Raw genomic sequence first — 27,044 nt, 5'->3', positions numbered from 1 at the left:
ATCTAAAAAAAAAAAAAAAAATAGGAACCACTTTCTTTTTTTTTTCAAACAAGGAGATAACAAAAGTTTAATTGTTGAAAGGATGGTTGAGACATATATTTACCATGTCACCAGAGCACTGATTCTCACTTTCCTTGGGTCTGTGGACTCACTGTTGTGAATATGGTCAAGCTACAAACCTACTTATCAGAAAGCTGTCCCCAAAAGCAAAAGTTTACATATAATTTCAGGAGATTCATAAATACTCCAAAATCTATTTAAGGATCATAAATTAAAAGCTCTAACTATAGAAAAGTTTGACATGCCTAGTGCCTAGGGAGCCATGACAATTCATGCTGAATGTCTGGATACAATCCTAGAACTTAATCTCAATCAATTCTAAGAGGGCCATACAAAGGAATTCCTCTGACAGGTGGCTAACATGTCCATTAGCACTCTTGGAGTATTTTATCACATGCCATGAGGAAATTCAGGCATCTTGGGCTTAATTTCTGTGTAAGTATGAGAATGGCAGATAAGTTAAATACCCAAATGCTAGTTTTTTTCTCATCATCAATACATTCGTGTCCTATTTGGAAATGCAATTTTGAGTTTATAACAAAGAAAGCCTTTGTTAACTGGCTGTTAAGGAAAGTTTCGGTGTTTTCTTGTTTAAAAAAGTGCTGTATTGACCTCAGTGGCAAACACGGTTTCATCTAGTTGAAATTATGATTCACATCAACATGATGACAGTTGTGCGTACAGTTCATATTGCATTCATACCGTATACCTTCTTATTTGTGGTCCAGAAGAATGGCTGTTGCTGTTTCCGTCTTCATCCAGAGTCTTTTTGGTAGCTTTTAATTCTTTCTTCTGCTTCTCTACCTTCCGTTTCTCTGGCTAGGCTTGGTATTTTCAAACTTGAGATATTTGGTTGGCTTTTGCCTCCATCCTTCCCACTAAGGCCTCCAATTCACACTCTAAGTCGTCTTTCAGTTCAACAGTTGGCAGCTCCTACATAAGTTTTGCAAGCTGCTGGTGATCAAACCTCCTATGTCCAAATCCATCCTGTAATTCTGTAAGACTTCTCACAACTCATTATTAGTGCTGTCAGAGGTGGGAGGCTTTGCTGACTTCTTCCTCTTAACACCTCGTGAAGATACTTGCTTTGCCAAAGGAACACTACTGACTGATAATTGCACAAAGCTTTACTGTGTTGCTTCATTAGGAGCAATGCAAGACAAGCTGAATGTTGGCTGCCACAGCATGGCCAGGACTTGTGGACTTCAGCTACAAATGGCGTATCACTCAGACATAATCTATAATGTACTGGTGCACCAAAATCGTTCCTAGAACTTAATTTTTCTGGTGGTTTTGACTTTTTTTTAAATTATTCTTGCACTGGGAGCATGTGGACTTGCCTTACCTTTAAAGGTAAGCCTATTTGTTTCTAGACCATTCTGTAACTCAGCTGCCTTAGTTTGCATGTGTTTCCTTTCGTGTTCTTCTTCAAAGAGTTTTGCTTCCAACTCTTGCATTTTTTTTTTTCTGCAAGGGTAACTTTGTTATACTCCTATTCAAGAAGATCCAGTTTTTCATGTTGGTTCCAAACATGTCTTTGATCGTGTTGTCGTTTTCTTTCTAGGGAAACCTGTCTCTCTAAGACACATGTCCTCTCCATTTCTACATGCTTTATCATATTTCACATGTATTCCCATTGTTTTTCTAAAAGATTACGTTTATTTTCTGCAGCTAAAAACTGAGATGTCAGTTCTTGATTGTGCTTTGATGCCTCATTCTTTGAATTCTCCCTTTCCTGTATCTCTTCATTCAGTACTTTCTTGGATTGAGTTGTTTCTCTGGACAAGGTTTTCACACTTTCTTCCACCTGAATCCTCAAGTTCTAAGCATCAAATCTTACCTTGAAGATTCTTAAGAGCAGAAAATACAGCTCTGCTATTGCTTTCTGGATAGGTAAGTGTAGGCTTATTTGGGGAGTGTCATAGATCACTATTAAGGAAAGGCTTATCAGATGGATATACTACATCTGATAAGATGAAGAGTGGTGAACCTTACTTCCTTGAGGCCTTGATGATTCGGCTAAGATACTCAAGAACTGAGAACCAGAAGCAACATTGACCAACGCCACCCAGGGAGCCTCTGCAGGTCTGAGAAGATCTGAGTTCTCGTACTCTCCTTCACAACTCAGAAGCTGCCCACCAGGGGGTACTCTAAGCTGAAACCCTCATGGAAAGGGGGAAAAGTGCTAGTGCTGGGTTTAGAAACCCCTGCCACACACCCATGCCACTTTCTAATTCTGTTGGGGACAACCATATAACTCAATCTGGCCTTAATCATAAATTTTGTGACCATGTGAAAGCCAACCATTTTTTGAAGGACAATTTGGTAATAAATAGCAGAAATTTTTAAGCCCCAAACCTTTGATCCAGAAATTTAATTCCTAGGACTCTGATCTCCAGAAACACTCATAAATGTGTACAAAGATATTTTTAAGGATTTCAGCTTAGCATGGTTTATAATAAGAATAAAAATATTCTAAATGTCTACAGGGGATTCACTTAATTATACTAGATCTATATTTTGCATTTTTCAAGAAGAATATATATATATATATGTATTGATGTGGAATAGGGTTTATAACATATTGTTCAAAGAAATAAAAAGATTAAAAAATTGTATTTTATCCTTTTGTTTTTGTTATAAGTTTATTTTTTAACTTTAGACATATGTACATGTATGTTGGGATATATGTATATAGATACACACATACATATTCACAGATATAAATTTGTATATGCATAGAAAAAGTGTGGTGAAAAAACTCACACCAAATAATAAGCAATGGTTTCCTCTGGGGAACTGGGTGGTATTTTCGCTATGTTACTTCTGTATTATTTGGATGTTTTAATAGTTTGCACTACCTTTGTAATTTTTAAAAAATCAACAAAAATACTTAAGAGAGTTGAAACTCTGTTGCATGTATTTTGTTGTTCAATCAGGATTGCATTACAATTAGACTAATTATATTGCTTTAAAGTGCAAAAAAAAGTGTTCAGTATTCTTCGGTCTCTCCCACTTTACAACAAATAGAGGGAAATGGGAACATCACATCACTATTATACCACTAACTGTTCAAGGGGATCTAAATGTCATATCAGGCAGGGCGGGAGTCAAGTTTATATAAGTTGTGATTTTAATTACATAATTTTAAGGAAAAAAATGTAAAATTATGAATATAAAATCAAGTATAAGACTCAATATTTAGAAAAAGAAATTACAAAAAAATAATAATAAGTTTAAGAAAGCTAACAAGCAGGGCACAGCGGCTCATGCCTCTAACCCCAGCAACTCAGGAGGCTGAGCCCAGGAATTGAGGCCGTAGTGAGCTATGATGGTGCCACTGCACTCCAGCCTGGAAAACACAGTGAGATGCTGTCTCAGAAAAAAAGAAAGTAGAATGCCTCATTCTCAGGTGAGAAGTGACTTGGCAAAAAAGAAAACAACACAAGCTGACAAACACAACAACGACATAATCCAGAAAAATAACAACTTTAATAAAAGTTGTTATTTTCAGAGCAGAAAATATGGCTCTGCTGTGGCTTAACATTTTTTGGCTGGATGCTCTTGAACAAGAATTTTGTAATATCATTTTCTGCAGAAGAAACATTATTTAGTGTTTCCTCTAGCAAAATATATGGAAATATGTTTTTTTTATTATTGACTTCCTCAAAAGCTTTTTTTTTTTTTGCTTCAAAATTCATTATTGGTAATGACATGCAAAATGTTTACGATCATTGTCCTGTAATGAGGGGAAATTCTATCAAGTGTCTTTCATACGTGAACTGTAAAATTTCAGGGCACTTCAAGTTTCTTGTAGAGTGAGTAATCTTAAACCATCATTCACTAAGATCATTCATTAACTGATCTGTCATAAGTGTCTTCATTGCAGCAGCATTTTGTGAGTTTTAAATTATTTTTTGTTTGTATTTTGTGTCAAATCAGCAAGAAATTTAAATTATTTTCCAGTTATGTTTGACTAATTAATTAATTAATTTAATCATCAAACATGCTAAGAGTTGATCATTATTTCTGATGAAATTTACCTCTTTCTATTAATGATATAACTAGGTTTTGGGTTAAATAAATGTTTTGCGGTATGATTGCATGATGTCTCATATGGAACCACCAAACTTTGTCAGGACAAGATTCATCAAATACACTAAGATCTTGCATAGCATATTGGTATGCATAAGATATGCAAGTTTACATATATATAGACGCCTTATTTGTAATACTGCTTATGACTTATATCTTATACAGGCAATAACAAATGCTGGCAAGGATGTGAAGAAAAGAGAATCCTCATACACTGTTGGTGGGAATGTAATTTAATAAAACCTGGAAGACAGTTTAGAGTTTCCTCAAAATACTGAAAATAGAGCTACAATATAATCCAGCAATGCAACTCCTAGTATACACCCAAAAGAAATGAAATGAGTATATAAAAGAGATATCCGCACCCCCATGTTTGTTGCAGCACCATTCACAATAGCCAAGATTTAGAAGCCACCTAATGTCTATCAATAGATGAATGGATAAAGATGTGGTGTTAATACATATCCACAATGGAGTACCATTCGGCCATAAAAAAGGAATGAAATCCTGTCATTTGCAACAACACAGATGGAAGTGAAATAAGCCGGGCACAGAAGGACAAACATTGCATGTTCTCACTTATCTGTGGGAGCTAAAAATTAAAATAATTGAATTCATGGAGATAGAGTGGAAGGATGGTTACCAGAGGCTGGGGAGGGAAGCCCAGGGGGCAGAGGTTGAAGGAGAAAGGGGGATGGCTAATTACAAAAAAATAGTTAGAAAAAACAAATAAGACCTAGTATTTGATAGCACCACAGGGTAAATACAGTAAAAAAAATAATTTAATTGTTCAGTCTAAAATAACCAAAGGAGTATAATTGAATTTTTTGAAACAAAAAGGATGAATGCTTGAGGTCATAGATACCCTATTTACCGAGATGTGATTACTATGCACTGTGTGCCTGTATCAAAATATCTCATGCAACCCACAAACGTACACACTATGTACCCACAAAAATTAAAACTTAAACATTAAAATACATATAGTCCTATAAACACAAGAATTCTCATCAATTTGATTTTACACAATTTTCTTTGAAAATGATATGACGCAGTGTAACTACATAGGCTGCCTAACAAATTCCCAACATAAGAGAATTGCCATTTTCAAGATCTCTGTATTGTGGGCCCTCGGTCTACATAGGCTACTTCTAAGCCCCTGGGAGGGACCCTAACATGAGTACACATGATTATCCATGTATCCAATTTGGAAAAGTAAGATAATTTTACCACAAACGTTTAACAACACTGTGTCTTTCCATACTGACTTCTCCATCACACTTCCCTTCATGTTAGGATAATGTTAACAGTGGGCATTTCTGAGACCTGAATCATTCAGAGAACTAAGCCCTTTGCTACAATTCCACACTCTCACAACTGCAAGGACTCACTCCACAGACTAGCTTCTGACTGGTTCCCTTCCATGGATCAACATTTGTATATTTTACCATAGCACACATTCATCTGACAGTACGGCCTCTGAACCTAGCTCTTTGTGTTACAGTGCCAGATGAATCAGCACAGAGGATTCCATTTTCTAGAAATGATTCCTATGCAAGAACATGCAGTAATAATTCGGTACACATGGAAATGACAGTAAAATACATAAACACCTCCCACTAAACCTAAATTAAATGAATCCTCAACTTAACCTCCCAAAAATTCCCACTTCCAACCCCACCAACAGAAAGGACTTTTGACAGAGGAGACGTAGTGTTAAGAGTCACGGGTCTTATCGGGCAAAAATATCTTTTTGCACATTTTGCAAAAACATAAGATCATGTGAACTCACTGCCAGTGTCCCTCCAAGGAGCTCATGCCATGAAGGACTCTGAAGTTCAAGCTTCTTTAACTTCATGGAAAATCTGCGTCTCAACATAAGACCCTGCTTTGGAGGAGACTCGGGGAAAAGGATCATCAGAACTGTCCAACAATTCCCCAATGAAACAAAACCCTAATGTGGCCGATGAGGTTCTGCCTCGTTGACCTCCACCTGTCTCTTCAGCATCTCAGACAACGGAAGCCAACCCTCTCTGTGCTCGGTCCCTCTGGCTTTCTGTTTCTCCTACGTGCACTCCTCCCCCAATGACAGCTTTCCTACACTGGTGGTTCTCAACACTGGTTATCCAACAGAACCTTCTAGGGATGTTTTATGAACACTCATGCCTGGGCCTCAAGCCTACTAAATCAGAATCCCTGGGACCCCAGGCATGCATATTGAAAAGTCTCCCCCAGGTGATTCCAGTGTGCAGCTGGGGCTAGGCCTTTTAACCTACAGTGTTCCTCTTCAAATACATGACTGATTCTTGTTCTTTTTTACATCCCACAGTGATCAGCATCTCCTGAGGTGGACCTTTCCCTGCCCGCCTGGAGTATGTCATATCTACCGTATCACCTACCTTCAGGGCCACCATGCACCACTCCTTCGTGATTGTAATAGCTAGTATTTATCAAGGCCTTAATATGTGTGGGGCACCATTCTAAGAGATTTACTGTTTTCATAAAAGAAAAAAAAAGTGGCTCCAAACCAAGAAGTGAGCAACTGCAGATTCTGCATCTTTTCAGAGGCAATTACCTTTTTAAAATACAAACTTGAGCTCTGGTACGCTGCTTGGGATCCCTGTGTGACACTGTTTCATGCTTTCATCTTAGTTACCCCTAACATAGGTTGGGGGATGAAATCTTGTCATTCCAATTACTAGGTGCAGGAGGTCAGGAGTGGGGGGACCTATTTAGCTGCTAGTGAGGAGAAGCCAAGGACGTAACTAAACATCTTACAGTGTTGCTAAACGTCTTACACCCCCTGACACAATAAAGAATTCTCTGCCCAAAGTAGCAAGAGAGTGCTGAGGCTAAAAAACTCTATCTACTTAAATAAAGGTGCATTGTTCAGTACAGAGAAATAGGACTTTACATCAGTAATGTTTATTGAGTAGAGGTAGGAGACCCACCAAGTTTCCTGAGTAGCTTCTTCAGTGAGGTATCATTTAAACCCAGATTCATTAACATTTTTAAAGTTTTACATTTTCATACTTAACAAACAAAAAGGAGAGCAAAAACGAAAAACCTGATTTGTCTGTCTTTGGTTTGTATAGCTTGGGCTTCATTCATTCACAATGGTGAAGATGACCTCATTTCCTTTTCAAATTCTGTTAAGAGACAGTGTGGTTTTTGGAATAACTGTTTGAACATTAAACCAGTTATTTTCAGGAAGAACGGAACAATGCTCTGAATAGGAAAATCTCAAATTTCCACATGGAATTAAGCAATTTAATCGTGCTGTAGATCAATTTATTTTCAGATTAACAGTGTTAAAACAGACGCTTCAAAGAGGCAACTTGTAGAGAAAACCAGGGACCGGGACCACAGGGTCAGAAATTCAAGTCCTCATTCAGTCACTTCCCAGGTATGTCGTCATAAGCAAGTTATCTGCCCGTGAAGAACTGAGTTTCCAATTGTTTAAAATGAGGATCAAAATGCCTACCACTCAGGACTAATTTAAGCATTTAATGAGGTGATATTAAATCAACTGGCGCATAGCAGAAAGATTGCAAATGACAACTTATGTTGCTATCATCATCATGACCATTATCATCAAGCTCTTTACCCCCCATTTTCTAGTAGGAGTGGGGATACTAGCTACTTAATATAAGTCAAAGTGAGAAGAAACGAGTTGATGCATTTGGCACTGCTTACACATAACTGGCTTTCAGTACATTCATTCATTCACTGAATAAATATTTATTACATGCTAACGGGTGTGAGGAACTGCTCCATCAGTGTAAACATTAGCAAATATCCCTACTCTGGTGATAATTGCATTTAAAAGGGGGAGACATAATGGTTGAACTAATTTACACTCCCACCAACAGTGTAAAAAGTGTTTCTTTTTCTCCACATCCCCTCCAGCATCTGTTGTCTCCAGATTTTTTAATGATTGCCATTCTAACTGGCATGAGATGACATTGGTTTCCTGGATATAGCACACCGACGGGTTTTTACTTTTTATCCAATTTGCCAATCTGTGTCTTTTGATTGGGGCATTTAGGCCATTTACATTTAGGGTTAATATTGTTATATATGAATTTGAGCCTACCATTTTGTTACTGGCTGGTTGTTTTGCCTGTTAGTTGATGCAGTTTCTTCACTGCATCATTGATCTTTACCATTTGGTACATTTTAACAGTGGTTGGTACTGGCTGTACCTTTCCATATTTAGTGTTTTCTTCAGAAGCTCTTGTACAGCAGTTCTGGTAGTGACGAAATCTCTCAGTGATTGCTTGTCCATAAAGGATTTTATTTCTCCTTCATATATGAAGCTTAGTTTGGGTGGATATGTGATTCTGGTTTGAAAGTTCTTTTCTTTAAGGATGTTGAATATTGGCCCCCACTCTCTTCTGGCTTGTAAGGTTTCTGCCAAGAGATCTGCTGTGAGTCTGATAGGCTTCCCTTTGTGGGTGACCAACCTTTCTCTCTGCTGCCCTTAGCATTTTTTCCTTCATTTCAACCCTGGTGAATCTGACGATTATATGCCTTGGGGTTGCTCTTCTTGAGGAATAGGTAAACGCTGGCAGTGTCTGTGTGTGTCAACTCTAAAAGTGCACAGAGGGCAAGAGCTGTGGAGGCACAGCTACCTCCACCGAGATTTAAAAGGATGAGTCAGAAAGCCTCAGGCCCAGGCAGAGAGTGGCTCCCACAGCAATCCCCCATCAAGGCAATGCCCAGTAGAGTTGTGGGGTCAGAGCCACTGCAGAGAGCCCTTATTAAGGCCATGCCTAGACGAGTCATGGGAGTGGGGCCACAGCAGAGTCCCATTAGGTCAATGTCCAGAGATCCATGGGGTTGGGGCCACTGCAGAGAGCCCCCACTGAGGCAATGCTTCGTGGGATCAGGCCTGCCCCTGAGACCCATAGAGCTATCAGCATTGCAACATCAGCCTGAGAGAGCTGCAGGCATCTAACTCCAAACCCTGAGAGCAGCTGTGTGGGCTGCACCTGTGAAGTTATGGGATGGAGCTCCTGAAGCCTTGGGAGCCCAACCCCCACCCCAGTGTGTCCAGAAGGCAGGATATGGAGTCAATGATTATTCTCAAGCCTCAAGATTTAATGTTTGTCTTATTGGGACAAACTTATTTGGGACCTATTACTCTTCCCTTCTCTCCTATTTCTTTCCTTGGGAATGGAAATGTCTGTCCTACTTGTATTTTGGAAACACATAACTTGTTTGATTTCACAGGTTTACAACTGGAAAGAAATTTGCCTCAGAATGAAACACACCTTTGATTCTCAGCCATGTTTGATATTGATGATACTTAGATAAGACTCTGGACTTTAGACTTTTGTGTTGGTACTGGAATGAGTTAAGACATTTGAGCTATTGGGATGGAATGAAGGTATTTTGTATGTAAGATGGCCATGAATTTTGGAGAACCAGCAATGAAATGCTGTGACTTACATGTTTTCGTTCCCTTCAAAATTCATGTTGAAACTGAATCTCCAATGCAAGTGTTAAAAGGTGGAACATTTAGGAGGTGATTAGGCAACGAGGGCTCTACCATCTTGGATGGGACTAATACCTTATAAAAGGGCTGGAGGGAATGGCCAGCCTGTCCCCCATGTGAGGACACAGCATTCAAGCTACCAAATTTCTATTATTTATAAGCTATCCAGTCATAGGTTTCGTTACAGAAGCACAGGTGGACTAAGACAGGGGGAATACTCTCATGTTTGTGAAAGACAGGTTGAGTTAAAAGATGCATTCCTGAAACTGATCATGTTAACTGAGATCATTGTTGTGTTTTCAAGTGCCTCAGTCAGCTGTATGTTCAGAGTCCTAACTAGCCTGAAATTACCCCTTAGGACTAAAATACCAGGTTTCTAGAGCTGAGAAGATATTTTTAAATTTTTTATTGAATTTTTAAAAATTTAGTTTTATGGCAAAAAATTTGTTCATTAACCATTAACTTTATTCATATATCAAGAAAAGAAACCTATTTTATATTACTAGGCATATTTTAAAGCCATAAAAGATCTTATTCTCATACTTAAAAAATGATTTTCAGAGTTGAATGAAAGTGAAGGATGGATTAGAAAATGATCAGAGTCTAGCTTTTGAGAGTGATGTGCTCCAGAGTTAGCCATTCTGAGATTCTAATGGTTGCATAATATTGGACACATTACTGAACTTCTTTAAGTCTATTTTCTCTTTTGTAAAGTGAAGAAAATAAAAGTACCTTTCACACTGATTCAGAAAAGGATTAAACAAGAGAAAATATGTAGAATTCTTGACACACTGCCTGGCATATAGTAAGTGCTTAATAAATGCTAGATATAATAATTAGCTATACATTTGTTTCCCTTTCTAAAGCTGGAGACAGTATTACTGACATCAAAACTGAGGTATACTTGTTCCATACCAACCCCCAATTGCTTTTTTTTTTTTTTTGCCTTCCAAAAACCTAGAAGAGAGCACCTTTACATGTGTCCATTTATAGATGCATAACCATGTATGTTTGTGTCTATGTACTTTGCATGTATTTTGACATAGTGGCCCGAGCACAAGGTATAGAATTCAAACAGATTTTATACAGTAACAGTTCTGAAAGTATAGTACAGGGCCCTCGCAGGGTTCCCAAGACCCTTTCCATGGACCCACAAGATGGAACTATGTCCATAATAAGGCTAAGATGCTATTTGCCTTTTCCACTCTAATTCAAAAGTGCACATGGTGTTCTTCAGAGGCACCATGATGTGTGATATCACAATGGACTGAATGTGGCAGCAAGTTTGAGGATCCAACTGTCTATCCTAATCCAGACACTAAAGAGAGTTATAAAAATGTCAAACCGGCCAGGCATGGTGGCTCAGGCCTGTAATCCCAGCACTTTGGGAGGCCAAGGTGGGCAGATCATGAGGTCAGAGTTCCAGACCAGCCTGATCAACATAGTGAAACCCCGTCTCTACTAAAGATAAAACAAATTAGCCAGACATGGTGAAGCGCTCCTGTAATCCCAGCTACTTGGAAGGCTGAGGCAGGAGAATCGCTTGAACCTGGGAGGCGGAGGTTGCAGTGAGCCAAAATCGTGCCATTGCACTCCAGTCTGGGTGACAGGGTAAGACTCCATCTCAAAAAAAAAAAAATGTTAAACAATGCCACTCTTTTCACTAGTACTTGTTTTACAAAATATAGTTATTTTTCATGTAAAATGTTAACAAATAATGAGTTTATTATTGCTATTTTTAAATGACTCAGTAAATACATATTTTTTAGATTTCTGTGATAATTTCCAATACAGTAAATATTGATAGGAATTTTGCTCACATAAACAAAACTTCTTGGGGCTCTTTAGTAACTCTTAAGAGTGAAGGAGCCCTGAAACTAAAAAGTTTTGCAACTACTGACATACAGTGAGAAATAAGTCTTTCGCCCATTCCTAACTATCCCCTACTAGTCTCACATGGTTTTGAGATTCATATTTGTATTGTCCACATGCTCTAATAACATCCAAAATGGGAAATTATCATACATGTAAACCTCTGGATATTTGGTAGAAGCAAATGCAAAATCTCTCTGAAAGGACTTACCCTTAATCCAGGCGCTACAAAACATCCACAGAATTAATTGCTAGGAATTTCAGATATTGGGATTATTCAAGTCTTTAAAATAGCTATGTTCAAAATGAATAAATATATCAATGAAGGAATAAAAAATATAAGAGAAACAAAACTCTACAAATAGAAGAGGCTAGGTAGATTTGAAAAAAGAATCAAATAGAACTTCAAGAACAATATAGTAGTCATTGACATTAGAAACTCAAAGGAAGAGTTATATAGCAGATTAGATGCAGCTAAAAAGAGAATCAGCAAGTTAGAAAGTTAAAATCAGTAAGTAAGAAAGTTTATGAATAAAGAAGAGTACACCAGAAATAGTTAAAAAGCAATTATTTCTTTGGATAAACTAATACATCTTTTTGGGTTATGTTGGACTGGAAGATCTTCATTCTCTAAGGCAACTGTTATATGTTTCTGTTCTGATCCATGCTATATTATAAAGTCAGGCTTATTTGTATGTTTTTGTATATGTGTATATGGAGGGCTTTCACTGCAACTCTCATATATAGATGGCAAAAATGGGGGATCTCATTTGTGGAGGGTCTCAAAGGAGTAAGAAGAAAGAAAAAAAAAGAGATAATGAGAATGGATTTCAAACTTTGAAAGAGAAGAGAATTATTTAACTATTTAATATATTTAGAACTATTCTATTAGCTCAAAGATAAAGCAATGTTAAGAAAAGTTAAAAATGAAATTTTCTGGCAGTCATAGACATGATATTGATTTTTCTTACCCTGCCATTGGCTGATAGATATCTAAAGAAATGTGAGTGTTCCAAATGCCTCAGTAATATCTGGAATGAAAAACATGCAGCATGTTTTCAAGAGTATACACCAAAAGGAAGAGTTGGAAAGTGTAATGAAATTATAACTTTAGTTTTTCCTATTTTAAAATTCTCAGTTAGTGTACATAATACACTACCATTTGCAAAAAGAAAAAATATGTAATGCACATAATTATATATGCACGTAACACACAGGAAACTGGAAACAGTGGTTGCCTCTGAAGAGGGAAACTATATACCTATAGTTATACGATAGTACTAGTATAGTACTAGTATTCATTCATTAATAAACACTTTTCTTCAGGTTAGTGTCCAGCCAAAAGCAGTCATTTTCTAGTTCTCCCTGTTCACCATTGTTGCTGCCTTTGTAGTTCTCTATGCATTGACATCTCAATTTCATTTCCATTGAACCTAAGGCCTTGTGAAACCATTAAACTCCAAGCATTTGAGACCTACAATCTTTCCAAGTTTTCATTTTACCCTCAAGTTTTGGCCATGGGATTTTTTCTTTCTTTCTTATAAATTCAACTATGCATTGAAAAGAATGCTTGTTGTACATTGTCTGGCATTTCTAGGTGTTTTGCCCTGGATGAGGGGGATGGATAATCTAGTCCACCAAATTGCATGAAATGGAAGTACTCATTATTCTGTTGTTCAAGCGTAGGTCACCTAAGACAAAACCAAATTTATTCTCCAAAGATTTTCTCTTCTCACCCCTAAATCACTGTATTTCCTCAACTTTGTAACCAAGTGGAGAGACAGAATACCTTATCAATTGTATTATTAGCAACTTAATTTCAACATTCTTTTTTTGTTTGTTTGTTTCACTGTTGTTGCCCAGGTTGGAGTGCAGTGGTGCAATCTCAGTTCACTGCAACCTCCACCTCCCAGGTTCAAGCGATTCTCCTGCCTCAGCCTCCTGAGTAGCTGGGATTACAGGTGTCTGCCACCACTCCCACATAATTTTTTTTATTTATAGTAGAGACAGGGTTTCACCATCTTGACCAGGCTGTTCTCGAACTCTTAACCTCAGGTAATTCGCTTGTCTCAGCCTCCCAAAGTGTGTAAGCCACCACACCCAGCCTTCAACATTCTTCTTTTATGAAAATCTATAAATTATGACACTGGTCATGTATTCCTCTTGCTTAATAAAGTGTGCATAACTAAAGCAGACATGTTAAAAATCTATATTCAACATTTCTATTCTCAGCCTTCAGACAATCATGGCATCAGTGCATTCTTGCTCTGGTCCTTTCCCTATGCAGCACCCCACTTTATGGTCCCCTCTTTCTCCCTCTCCCTGTTCCTATGCATCCCATCTCAAGCTTCAAATTTTCTCTCTCTCTCTCTCTCTCTCTCTCTCTCTCTCATACACACACATAATACTAGATTAGCTCTCTCTCTCATTATTTCCAAATGAACATATACAAACTCATCATAGATATGGCTTTCCCATTAGCATAGTCTATCTTCCTTACAAAGCGAAAAAAAAAAAAGTTTTTCCAAAATTGGCTCAGCCCTATATTCTCAAGACTAGTTCCCATCCCCCTTAAATTCCTTAACAGGACTTCAACTGACACTGAATCCACTGTGACCTTGTTCATACTTGGACTTGAGCTAATAAATCATCTTCCTCTCCTCCCACCACCTGAGACAGTTAGTTTTATCTCCCTCTTCCTACATTTCTGATTGCTCCTCACTCTAAATCAATCTAACCCTGCTTTCTGCCAGCTGGACGGTCTAAACGAACCTCTAAATGGAGGTGTGGATAACTAGCAATTATCAAGAAATATATGTAGCAATCAGCGGCCTGACACTCAGAGATCTCTGACTCTGGCTTGTAGACCATGGAGCCTTCAAGGACAAAATTGAGAGGTTTTAGGGTGATGATTTTATCATTAAAATAAAAAGCAGGACCTTGTAAACAAATATTTTATGTGAGCCAGAATGCTCAATCATCATGACCTTTAAATTCCCAAAGTTTACTCAAATGAACCTGCAAACATTTATCTGAAAAATACCCCCAAGTCTTTGGGGAATATTGGCTACAAACCAGGAGCTAATGCTAATTGCTGAAACCCATAATACCACTCTAGAATACGCCAGTCTGAGCAAAGGCTTATGGGAGTCAGGTGAAAATGGAGTTCTAACCCAATGTCGCCTCGGAGTCTAAAGGCCTGGGCTCTACTAGAAGCTCTATGTCTAACTTGTTAATCCTGTGGGTCCCAATTTCCTCCTCTATTAAGTACGGGTTAATGCCTATCTCACAGAATTAGTTTAAGTATTAAATGTTTTACATAAAAATATTTCCAAATTTGAATAAATATGAATAAACATAGTACTCTTCTTGCACAACCAAACCAAGTTTTACTAGAGTCAGTGTGAAGCAAGAAACCCAGGAAGTGAAATGGGAAAAAATGATTGTAGAGCCCTATTCCTATCCCCAGACAGCTCTCCATATTACATCATTATATTTAGGATTAGAAATAAAAGATGTAAATTATAGTAGGCTGCCTGGCATTCACCAACTGGTAACTACTATTTGTATTACTATCAGCTTAAGTTGCAAGGATCTATTCATTTATTCATTGCTACTCATTGAGCACATATGTATCAAGAAATGAGGACAAAACATTTAGATAAGTCCTTTGAGGAGAATATATGTCTTTCTCAAGAAACTTATTCTATGGCATTTTAGGAGGCAAAATGTCAGACTTTCTTCACATTAGACAAACAATATGAGAAAAGACCATCTACAATCACTAAATCAGGCAATTTGGGTAGAAAACAGGTTAGCAAAGTTAGAAGGAAAAGCCTCATACTTAGTGTAATATTTAAAAATTACAGCCAGCCGGGCACAGTGGCTCATGCCTGTAATCGTAGCACTTTGGGAGGCCGAGGCGGGTAGATCACGAGGTCAAGAGATCGAGACCATCCTGGTCAACATGGTGAAACCCCGTCTCTACTAAAAATACAAAAAATTAGCTGGGCATGGTGGCGCGTGCCTGTAATCCCAGCTACTCAGGAGGCTGAGGCAGGAGAATTGCCTGAACCCAGGAGGCCGAGATCGCGCCATTGCACTCCAGCCTGGGCAACAAGAGCGAAACTCCATCTCAAAAAAAAAAAAAAAAAATTTACAGCCATACCACCTACAATTTCCAGCTTTATATATTGTAGGAAAATTTCCAATTTTCCTACAATATATAAAGTATTGATGAATTGCCATTAAAACACCTTAAAGAAAGGGTGTTTACTCCAAATAAAATGGTTGAAATGGAAGCTTAAGACCACACATTTGGGAATTTTCTGTCTCCAGACCATTTTATTTTCCTAACCCAGAGCCTAAAGGGAATGAATGTTTGGTTGGTAGGGTGGAGAACAAAAGGATATGACAGATAGGAGCACTGAGGGAATCAAGGCTGGAGACAGGGGCCGATGTCTAGGCTTGGGTAGGAGTAGAAAGGCTGAATAGCCAGAGACATGGATGAGGGCAACAAGCTCCTAAAATGTGTGGAAGAGGGCGCCTGAATGTGGGAGCAAAATACAGAAAAGGAGCTGCAAGACAAAAATTCTCCTGAACGCTCATCCTGCCTTCTATGTGTATTCCCAAAAATCTACTTCAAATGTCCTTGCTTCCCAGCTGACTGCCAGAAACCTGGGAGTCATTCCTGACATTTTCTCACCCTCACGCAAAGCACTTTGTTATCTGCCACATTCTAGTTCAGGAACCCATCATCTGCCCAGCTCCTCTGCCTTGCCTCCCAACTGTCTCCTTGCCTCTGAACTTGCTGCTTTCGGCCCCTTTGCCACTTCCAGCCTATGATCATCCAAATCACAAATCTGATCCATGCACACCCATGGTAAGATCCAAACTCCTTAACTAAGCACACAAGTTCAACTATGTGTTCCTGAGAACTCGCAGATGGCACCTTGAGATTCTGCTACACTGTGGTGTAAAGTTCTACAGTATAATAGATGAGACGGCAAGAGCAGCATTTCTTAGAATTCATTCAAAGAAGATAAAAATGCTATAGATTAGACAGTTTTCTCATAGAATGATGATTTTAAGTAAATCATTTACAATGGAGACTATCTGTATATCCTTCCTTTAGTGATTCACTTTCAAATGCAGTTCTTCCTGTGTTCCACTACTGACACAAAATCTACAACGTGCTATTAGCTGAGACATGTGAGAAACATCCGTACTTCCACTGAACTTCTGCAATAAGCGTTCCACACTGCAAAACTTGCCATGATTATTGTTTCTTCATTTGACATTTAGCAATATTTTCCAATATTATTTCCTGACAAAGAAAAAAAATTTGGATTTCATGCCATTTTCTTTCAATTATTTTAGCCATTTATACCTGAATTATTTCAGCAAGAAGCATATGCTTTTTCCCCACGGTGTGTAACTTTTTGTCTTTTGATATTACAAGCAAGAAATCTCAATCCAGGCATATTGGTGCATGCCTGTAGTCCTATCTACTCAAGAGACTGAGATGGTAGGATCCCGTAAGCCCAGGAGTTCAAGGCCAGCCTGGAAACATAGCAAAACCCCATCTTTAAAAAAAAGAAAAAGAAAGAAAGAAAAGAAAAACTAACATGACTCTTAAAATTATGTCCATGAATTTAGTGAAATGTTAAGACTTGACCCTGACTTGAAGATTGTAGGACTTTAATGCTGAAATGATTGTTTCATGTTCTAAGCGCCTGTTGTCAAGGGTCTTGCTAATCAAGCTGGCCTCATGCTATTCTTACTTTATATTTCCAGATAATTTTTGTGATTGTTAATTTTATGTGTCTGCTTGACCTGATACAGGGTGCCCAGATATTTGGCTAAACATTATTTCTGGGTATGCCTGTGAGGGTATTTACAGATGAGATTAGCATTTGAACCTGTGGACTAAGTAAAACAGATTGTCTTCCCCAATGAGGATTGGCATCGTCCAATCTGTTGAGGGCATGAATGAAACAAAAAATTGAAAAAGGGAGAATTTACCCCTTCTGCCTGACTGCTTGAGCTAGAACATCCATTTTCTCCTGGGTCTAGGACTTACACTATTATTTCCTCTGCTTCTCAGGTCCTCTTCAGATGGCGGACTCTGCTACACCACTGGCTTTCCTGGCCTCTGAACTTATCCCTTTCAAGGTCCTTTGCCACCTCCAGCCTTTGTCCTAGGTCTGTAGCTTGTAGACAGCAGATCATGGGTCTACTCACCCTCCGCAATCATGTGAGGCAATTCTTCCCAATAAATATTTTATAGATAGATAGATAGATAGAGGATGGATAGATAGATTGATTGATTGATTCTGTTTCTCTGGAGAACCCTAATATAGACTTTGTTTCCGAGATTGGTTCTAAGGAAACAAAATGCTACAGATGAATTTTCTGAATTGGTTCCAGGGTTTCTGGAATTGGCTCCCTAATTTAATTAGATTTGAAGATACTAATGACTATTTTCAGTAGTAAAGAGAGCACTGATAATTTATGGCATACTCTGGCAATAGAGACACACAAATATCTGCACTGGATACGCCTAGTCAACCATTTATAAGAATCAAAAAGCTTGGTGACTGCATATCTTACATACATATATATATTGAAAATTTGGGAAAACTGGTGAGTATAATAAGGTTGGCTGATTATGCCCAGTGCTGCTGGACAAAATGGTATAAGAAAAGGATGAATTCAGGAATTCGAACTCTCAGCTTGAGCACTGCAGAAATGACCTAAAGGCTTCTATGTATGCCCTGAAGAAAGCCATTATTTCCTATAGCCAAAGAGCTAAGATTGCTGAAAATCAAAACCAGAATCTCATCTTGCAACTGGCTGAAATACAAAAGTTAAACTCCTAGGCTCACAGGGTGCCTACTGTTAAAGTGAGGACACAAACTTGGAAAGTATAAGATCCTATAAATTGGGATGGGGACATGTGAGAAAACTTGGATGATGCTGGGAACATTGAGTTCCTTCTGGTAGTTTTCTTTGCCAGTAGAAGAGGCTCCCCCACCCCACAGCAGAACAGCCTTCCCACCTGCGGTACAAGTGGCCTCCCAACAACCAGTGGTAGCACTTACCCACCCCAGTGGGAGTGGCCTCTCCACCCCATCCAAAGGGATTAACCCTGAATATCCTAGGAAGTTGTCATGCCCCCATCCCAGGCAACTGCCGTGAAGACTGCTGATTCACCTCAGGACCTACCTTTACCACCTCTCTTTGCTTCTACACTTATAACTAGATTTGTCCCAGCAGGCCCTGAAAGGTGACGTACAAAGTGTGACCCAAGACGAGGTGTGCTATACTCCAAAACAACTACATGAGTTTTCTCATGTGTACAGTCAAAAATCCAGGGAACAGAGTGGAAATGCGAATTAAAGGTTTGGAGCAAGCACAGTGGCTAACACCTGTAATCCCAGCAGAAGGATCACTTGATCCCAGGAATGTGAGACCAGGCTGGGCAACAAAGTGAGACCCTGTCTCTATGAAAACATTTTAAAAATTAGCCAGTATGATGACGCCCATCTGTGGTCCCAGCTACTCGGGAGGCTGAGGCGGGAGAGTCATCAGAGCCTAGGATGTCAAGGCTGCAGTGAGCTATGTTCATGCCACTGCACTCCAGCCTGGACAACAGAGTAACACCCTGCCTCAATACAAAAAAATAAGGTTTGGGGAAATGGTGGCAGGAACATAAAGTTTAATCCAATCAAGTTTATTGATATGGGCTCACTAAGCATAAATTCTGCATTAAATGTTGAGTTCAAGGAGTCAGGAAGGGCTCTACATTTTTGTTGGTTGATCGGCTGAAACATGGACCACAGTTTGGCCCACAGTGAATTAATTTCTATATCACACCTGCATTGGTTTAATGTAGAGGAAGAGATTCAAGGGTTTAGGGAAATTGAAATCTTAGAGTGGATTTGTCATCTAAGGCCTGCTCATTCATATGGAGAGGGTCCAGAAGATAGACCTTTCAGCAGTATTGTGAGAAATAAATTTGTGAGAGGACCCCTAGCATCCCTGAAGAACCTTGTGATTGCTCTTCTCTGTAGGCCACACCTCACAGTGGAAAGTGCAGCCACTGAGTTGAAAACTATATGCAATGAGAGGAATTGGATCCTGGGTGGCAGAGGCCAAGCAGCAACACTTAACTGCCAAAGACAAGGTGGACGTGATTGCCATCATGGACAGCAGAGTCACAGCCGCATGCTGAATAGTGTGACTCATAAACCTATGGCAATGGCTGGCTGGTCACAGTGTTTCTAGAAGTAAAATAGGTAGTAAACCTAGTAAATTCTTACTTGATTTAGAGAAGCAGAAAAGTTCTCAGGTAAGTGAACAAAATCTAATTTATATCATAAAAACAGAGAGCCAAAGCCCCTCAATCAATTTCCAGACAGGATCATTTGCAATCCTTTGATTGGAGGGGAGGTCAGGTCCCCTTGAAGAAGGATCGTATTCACTACTTAAAAGTTGACTTAATACACCTCCCTGCCTTATCCAAAGGGACCTATGACCTTTTATCAGAGTAACTCTACATTGGGGAAAAGGAAATAATCAGGCCTTTTCAGGACTACTAGACCCTGGCTCTGAACTGGCACTAATTCCAGAAGACCCAAAATGTCACTGTGGCCCTCCAACCAGAGTGGCAGATTATGAAAGTCAGGTGATCAGAAGAGTTTAGCTCACATTCATCTCATAGTGGGCCCTGAACTATTTCAGTGGGTCCTTGAATCCATTCTGTGGTTATTTCCCCAGTTTTGGAACTTCAAGCAATGCAACTCACTGTCCACTTTGCTTAGGAGGAGAAATGGCCAGACATAGAAGTATGCATCTGTTCATGAGCTATGGCCAATGGTTTACCTGAAAGGTCAGTGACTTGAAAAACCACATTAGAAAACTGATGACAAAGATGTTTAAAGAAGCAGTCTATGAACAGACTTCTCTGTATGGACAAAAAAACGTGAACATATTTGTGTCCCATGTGAATGTTCACCAGAGGGTGACCAGAGCAGAGTAGTATTTTAATAATTAAATGGATAGGGTGACCTGTTCTGTGGATACCAGTCAGCCTCTTTCCCCAGCCATCCCTGTCATCACCCAATGGGCTCATAAACAAGGTGGCCATGGTGGCAGGCATAGAGGTTATGCAAAGACTCAGCAACATAGACTACCACTCATCAACACCGACCTGACTACAGCTACCACTGAGTGTCCATACTAATACAAATAATTGATTGATTAATAAGGAAGAAACTTTTTCCTTAGAATGCCAACTAATTAAATGCATAACTGATAATTAAATTAAAAATCACTACTTGGCAACCACCATAATAATATCATCTCAGACAAGAAATATCAGTGGATGCTAAAACTAATGGGTGAATTTAATGCAAAATGGGATAATTTTTTTTGAGACAGGGTCTCACTCCTGTCACCTAGGCTGAAGTGCAGTGGCTGAATCACTGCAGCCTCAACTTCTCATGCCCGGGTGATTCTTCCACTCAGCCTCCTGAATAGCTGGGACTATGGGCATGCGCCACTACACCCAGCTAAATTTTGTATTTTTAGTTGAGATGGGGGGGTTCACCATGTTGCCCAGGTTGGTCTTAAACTCCTGGCCTCAAATGATCCACCCTCCTCGGCCTCAGAAAGAGGTGGGATTACAGGGATGAGCCATTGTGCCCAGCCAGAATGGGATATTTAAATAGTCTCAAAGTACCTTCCATAAAATACTTACTAATTATAAAAAATAATAATAATTTTACAGTAAGGAGGACTGGCAGACATCTCTTAATTAAGTGATCAAAGTGAACATCAACATCCATAAGACAAATTGAAATTGTGCACCACCTACAGGATGCAAAGAGAAGACCACGCACAGCATCACTTCTGTGCTATTCCTACCAAAAACGAAAAGCATTACCTGATTCTAATTCTGAGGAAATATGAGACAAACTCAAATTAAGGAGCATTCCACAAAATAACGGTAATCGAATAAAGTGTGAAGGTCACAGAATGAAGGGGAGCCTGAGAACTCCCCCACTCTGAAAAGGATTAAAGAGGCACAACAACCAAATGCAGAGCTCAATCCTGGACGTCTGCGATAATCACATTCATTGCAACAGCTGGGGAAACTTGAATGGCATCTACAGGTTCGATGTTAGTAATGTATTCATGTTATTAAGACTTTTCTGATTTGGGTAGTTGTATTATTGTTATATAGAAGAATGTCCTTGGGTGCAGGAATGATACACTCCAATATTAAAGCGATGTGGCATCGTGCCAATAATTTTCTCTCCAACAGTTGAGGGAAACAAAGTCATTATACTATTCTTGCCAGTTTTCTTTAAGACTGAAATTATTTCAAAGTAAGAAGAAAAAATTAAATTGGAAGTCAACCGACTTTTTGAGGTAAGGCCCAAGACTACAGAATTTATAACTGAACTATTGTGTACTCCCTGAAGGACAATTTGCTTTTAGCAATTCATAAGATTTCTTTAAAAATCAAGTATTATCTCTAGCATACCAATATGACTCCCACACGCAAAGCTAATCTACAGTGTGAGAAGTGCGGACGCTGGTTACGCTGGTAGGCAGATGAGGGGGAGTGGGCTGGAAGTAAGCCCTGAGGAGTTCCTGCCACTCTCCATGCTTCCTGATCTAGGCTCTGGGTGCAGGGGGTGTGTCCTTTATGTACATGTACACCCTCCATGCACTCGGGGTTTGCACTCTTTTCTGTATACATATTACAGTTCAATAAAATGTAAACGTAAATTTTAAAAAATAAATTTAAAAACAGGTGCAGTGACTCATGCCTGTAATCCCAGCACTTTGGAAGGCCAGGGTGGGTGGATTGCTTGAGCCCAGGAGTTCGAGACCAGCCTGGGCAACATAGCGAGACCTCATCTCTACAAAAAAAATCAAAAAATGAGGCAGGAGGATCACTTGAGCCTTGGAAGTTGAGGCTACAGTGAGCCATGATTGCACCACTGTACTCCAGCCTGAGTGACAGAGTGGGACACTGCCTCAATTAAAAAAAAAAAAAAAAGACATAGGCCTCAGTCTTAAGAAATCCACAATCCATCATAAACACCAGATGATGACAGCTTGTCACAGCTGTATGTCTGACACCCAGGAAACAAGAGCGAATCACCAGACTAACCTACAAAGCAGCTCTAAATTTGCCATTCAGCAGGAATTCAAGGGAGAAGGTTACTGGGGCCCAGAAAAGTAAAATATATATATATATACACACTCACTCACTGGCTCTCCATACGCTCACTTATCAACTTCCCATTTCTTCCTTTCACATAAAAGTTGAAAATGGGTATCAAGACTTATTTTACTACCATCTTATTACTGCCTTCCTCTATAATGGGAGGGAACATTTGAAAGATGTTTGTTTAAAGGGATTCAGTCAGTGGGAAGCCCCCAGTGGTACCTTAACAGTGGTGAGCATGTCTAAGTGAGCCCACGTGGGGCTGATGTGGTATCAGATTTGGGAAATGAGGGAGTCAAAAGTGGTCCCGCCTTGTCGCTGGCCTCCAGGTTGTCAGCCAGCGTCCATCACTTCCTACCTGCTGCCAACGAGAGGACCCTGGTGCTCGCTGGACTGAACCTTGGTCTAGGACTTGCTTGAAGCTGTGAGCACAGCTTTGAACCCCAACTTTCTAGCACTGACCACCATGACAGGACAGAACCCAGTGTCCTGGGGTAAAACCCAAGGGGCAGCAGCCCCACCAGCAAGACACGTACCCAGTCTGGACTAGTCCCTACTGTTGTTTTCACCCTCATGAAGGTCTCTCATGCTTCTTTCCTTGACAGGAAGGACTTGGGGGAAGTCCCTCTAATTTCCCCCTCTGCTGACACTGGCCTGCTTCGGCCACTTGACGTGTGTGGGCTTCCTGAAGTCTCTGTTGCTGCAGAGCAGGGCATATCACTTTGCCCAAGGTCAAAGGAAGAAAGGAAAATCTCCGCCCACCTGAGATAGATTTCTACCTTTAGCCTGAGGCAGAGCGACCATCAGTCATCACCACTCAGGTCTTTCTTTGCTGGACTTGCGTCAGGGGTAGGGCCTGGGGGAAGGTTCAGTCCAGGCGACCTAGGTTTCAGCTGTGGTTGTGGTTTAGCTGTACTTCTACGCTAGCTCTGTGATGACAAGCAAATTACTTGTCATGTCTTCCCCTTGGTTTCCTGATCTGGACTATAAAAAGAAAGTATTTTAAAATAATCTCTAAAATCCTCTAGAATATAAATTCCACAAGGATGTCATCCTGCAGAATAAGAACTCAATAAAATATGTGATCAGAAATAGGCTGCGTGCAGCGGCTCACTCCTGTATTCCCTGAACTTTGGGAGGCTGAGGTGGGTGGATCATTTGAGGCCAGGAGTCTGAGACAAGCCTGGCCAACATGACACACCTCCATCTCTACTTAAAATACCAACAATTAGCTGGGTGTCATGGCACACACCTGCAATCCCAGCCACTCAGGACGCTGAAGCATGAGAATTGCTTGAACCCAGGAGGCAGAGGTTGCAGTGAGCCAAGATGGTACCACTGTCTTCCAGCCTGGACAACAGACTGAGACTCTCTCAAAAAATAAAAATTAAAAAATGTTTAAAAAGGAAATAGTTAGCCGGGCATGGTGGCTCAGGCCTATAATCCCGGCACTTACACCGAGGCAGGTGGATCATGAGGTCAGGAATTCGAGACCAGCCTGGCCAACATGATAAAACCCCATCTCTACTAAAGATACAAAAAGTTAGCCAGGCATGGTGGCACACGCCTGTAATCCCAGCTGCTCAGGAGGCTGAGGCAGGAGAATCATTTGAATCCAGGAGGCGGAGGTTGCAGTGAGCTGAGATTATGCCATTGCACTCCAGCCTGAGTGACAGGGTGAGATTATATCTTAAAAAAAAAAAAAAAAAAAAGGGAAATAGTTAAACAAATCTCTTCTGAGGTCAACTGCCCCAGGTCTCATCCGCTTGGCCTGCCTCTGATTTCAGCCACAATTATAGTGAACAGACAGCTCCTGTGAAGCTCAGACTCACCTCGCGACAGCACCCCACCTCAAGGCCACCCCGCAGTCTTTCTGCTCTCGGTCTCCGATTCTGGCTCAGCCTCACTGCCTCACAATCTCAAATGCAACAAAAACATTTTACTTCTTCGTTCCTCAAAGTCATTAACTTGCGCATGATCTAAGAGTGAGCAAAGATTTTCTACATAGAACAAATGAAAATCATTAATCATAGAAAAGGCCAACAAATCGGACTGATATTCCTAAAAAGACATCCTTAAGAGAGTCAAAATACAGACTGGGCTGAGAAAACGTATTTGCAATCTATGTATTTAGCAAAGGACTCAAATCCAGAATAAAGGATTGCTGCAAGTCAATAAGAGAAAGACGAAAGATTACCTATTATTCCATTCATATAGACTTCAAAAAAAAAGGGTAAAATTTCCATTGCTGGTAACAGAAGTCGGAATGGTGATTGTCTCTGAGTGGAGTATTACAGAGAAGAACTGCAGGGGAGGGTGCTGGGCTGATGGAAATGGTCAGGATCTCAATCTCAGTGGTGATTCCACATGTGATTACAACGGATTTTACGTAAAATTAATTGAGCTGTACACTTTGTGCACTTCGCAACAGGTAAGCTAGAGTTCAATAAAAAAGAAGGGAAAACGTTTCCAGGCTATTTTAGGTTGCTTACTCACTCCTGCAGCCAAGGGAATACCGTGTGCTGACTGGCTGGGGACTGGGTCCCACGGCCCATCCCGAGGGCTGAGGATGGAGTTCATCCACTCAGACCAAAACCGGACAGAGGGGAAAAAGATGTTCTAACAAAGACAACTAATGCCTACTGCTCAGGACAGAGGTGGGCCTTACCTTTAGCGAGTGGAGCTGGAAAACACAGGCGAGAGAGAAAGACAGAGACACAGAGACGGAGACAGAGGGAGGCAGAGTAACCGGCCGTCGGAGTTCCAATTCTTTGTCCTCCTGTGAGAGGAGCTGCGCTTCCCATTTGGGGGCTCTCTAAGAGTTCCCTGCATCTGTGGGGGAACTTGGTATTCTTTTTGGCCATCTGGCATTTTGAGCCTGCTTTTTAATTGTCTGGGGAAGTTCCCCACCTTATGAATCTTGACAGGAGGCAGGGTTGCCTCCCACTCTCAGTGCTCGTCATTGAGGCTCAGCCAAGAAGACAGCAGAGCTCTGGAACCACAGGGACCACAAGGGACATCGGTGTGGAGGACTTCGTCAGAGAAGAGTCCAGTCCCGCAGTGTGGGCGCAGGCCAGCGTTCACGGGGTCAGAGGAGCGAGCAGCAGCAGCCAGCGCCCAGCCCCGTGGCCTCGCAGTCCTCAGGCCCCATTCTCAGGTGTGATGTTTGGCCCTTTTCCCAGCTGGGAGACCCAAATCTGATCCTCCATCCTTCCTGCCAATCCTCTACCCCATCCTATATCCTTTCAGAAATCCCTTTTTGGCCAAAACCAGCCAATTCATGTACACTGTGTGAAACCAGGAACCCTAATTGATCATAACATCCTTTCAGAAAATCCCCCCTTTTTGTTTACACTAATCTGCGAAGGCTCTGCTACTTGCAACCCAGAGAGGCAACACCTGGCTCCAAAAGAATGCTTCTACTGAGCGAATTTTCCACACCGTCACGTGGTCACAAGGACGCTGTCTGGTGGCAAAAGACCCTGAACACCCCACAAATCACATGACAGGAGGAAAGGGGGCTAAGCCAACATGTGTGAATTACAGTTAGGTCCTCACCTTATGTTTAGTTCTCGCCATAAATCCACAAAATAGGTATTGTACTAGTGTGCCCAGGCCACTGTCACCACGTACCACAGACTGGAGGGCTTTTTTGTTTTTCTCACAGTTCTGGAGGCAGGAATTCTAAGGTCAACACGCCAGAAAATTCTGTTTCGGGTAAAACCTCCCTTCCTAGCTTGCAGACGGCCGCCTTCTCACTGCGTCTTTGCATGGCCCTTCCTCTGTGTGTGCACAGACAAAAAGATCTCTAGTATCTCTTCCTCTTCTTAGAAGGAAGGACACCAGTTCTATCAGATCAGGGCCCCACCTTACATGACCTCACTTAGCCGTTACCTTCTTAGAGGCCCTGTTTCCAAATACAGTCACACTACAGGTTAAGTCAATACATGAATTCTGGGGGCACGCAATTCAGTCTGTAACAAGTATTTTCCCAACATTGCAAACAAGAAACAGGAGCTTAGCGTTCCTGTCTGAGGTCTAGTCAAAGCCTTGGCTCTTTTCAGTCTTGCTTATGGTTTTCAGTCTTTCTTATCAAATCCTGGAAATTCAAGCCTCAAAGTAGAAAGTAGAAGAAAAGTGTGGTACATCACAGAGTAGTAAGACATAAACGAACCTGAGATGAAGCCTGCGTGACTGTCCTCCGGCCGGCCCTGGAGTCAGAGGCTGGATAACGCAGAGACGCCCACTAGCCCCTCTCCAAGCTGCAGCCAT

General features: G+C 40.5%; 1 pseudogene; it reads right to left on the bottom strand.

The window, feature by feature from the left end:
- Positions 1–373: 373 nt before the first annotated feature.
- On the bottom strand, positions 374–27,044 carry LOC116559954 (annotated as a pseudogene).

This window comes from Sapajus apella, unplaced genomic scaffold (assembly GCF_009761245.1).
Source record: "Sapajus apella isolate SASKATOON/1434 unplaced genomic scaffold, GSC_monkey_1.0 scaffold25, whole genome shotgun sequence".
Lineage (NCBI taxonomy): Eukaryota > Metazoa > Chordata > Mammalia > Primates > Cebidae > Sapajus > Sapajus apella.
This window is presented reverse-complemented; position numbering and strand designations above follow the sequence as displayed.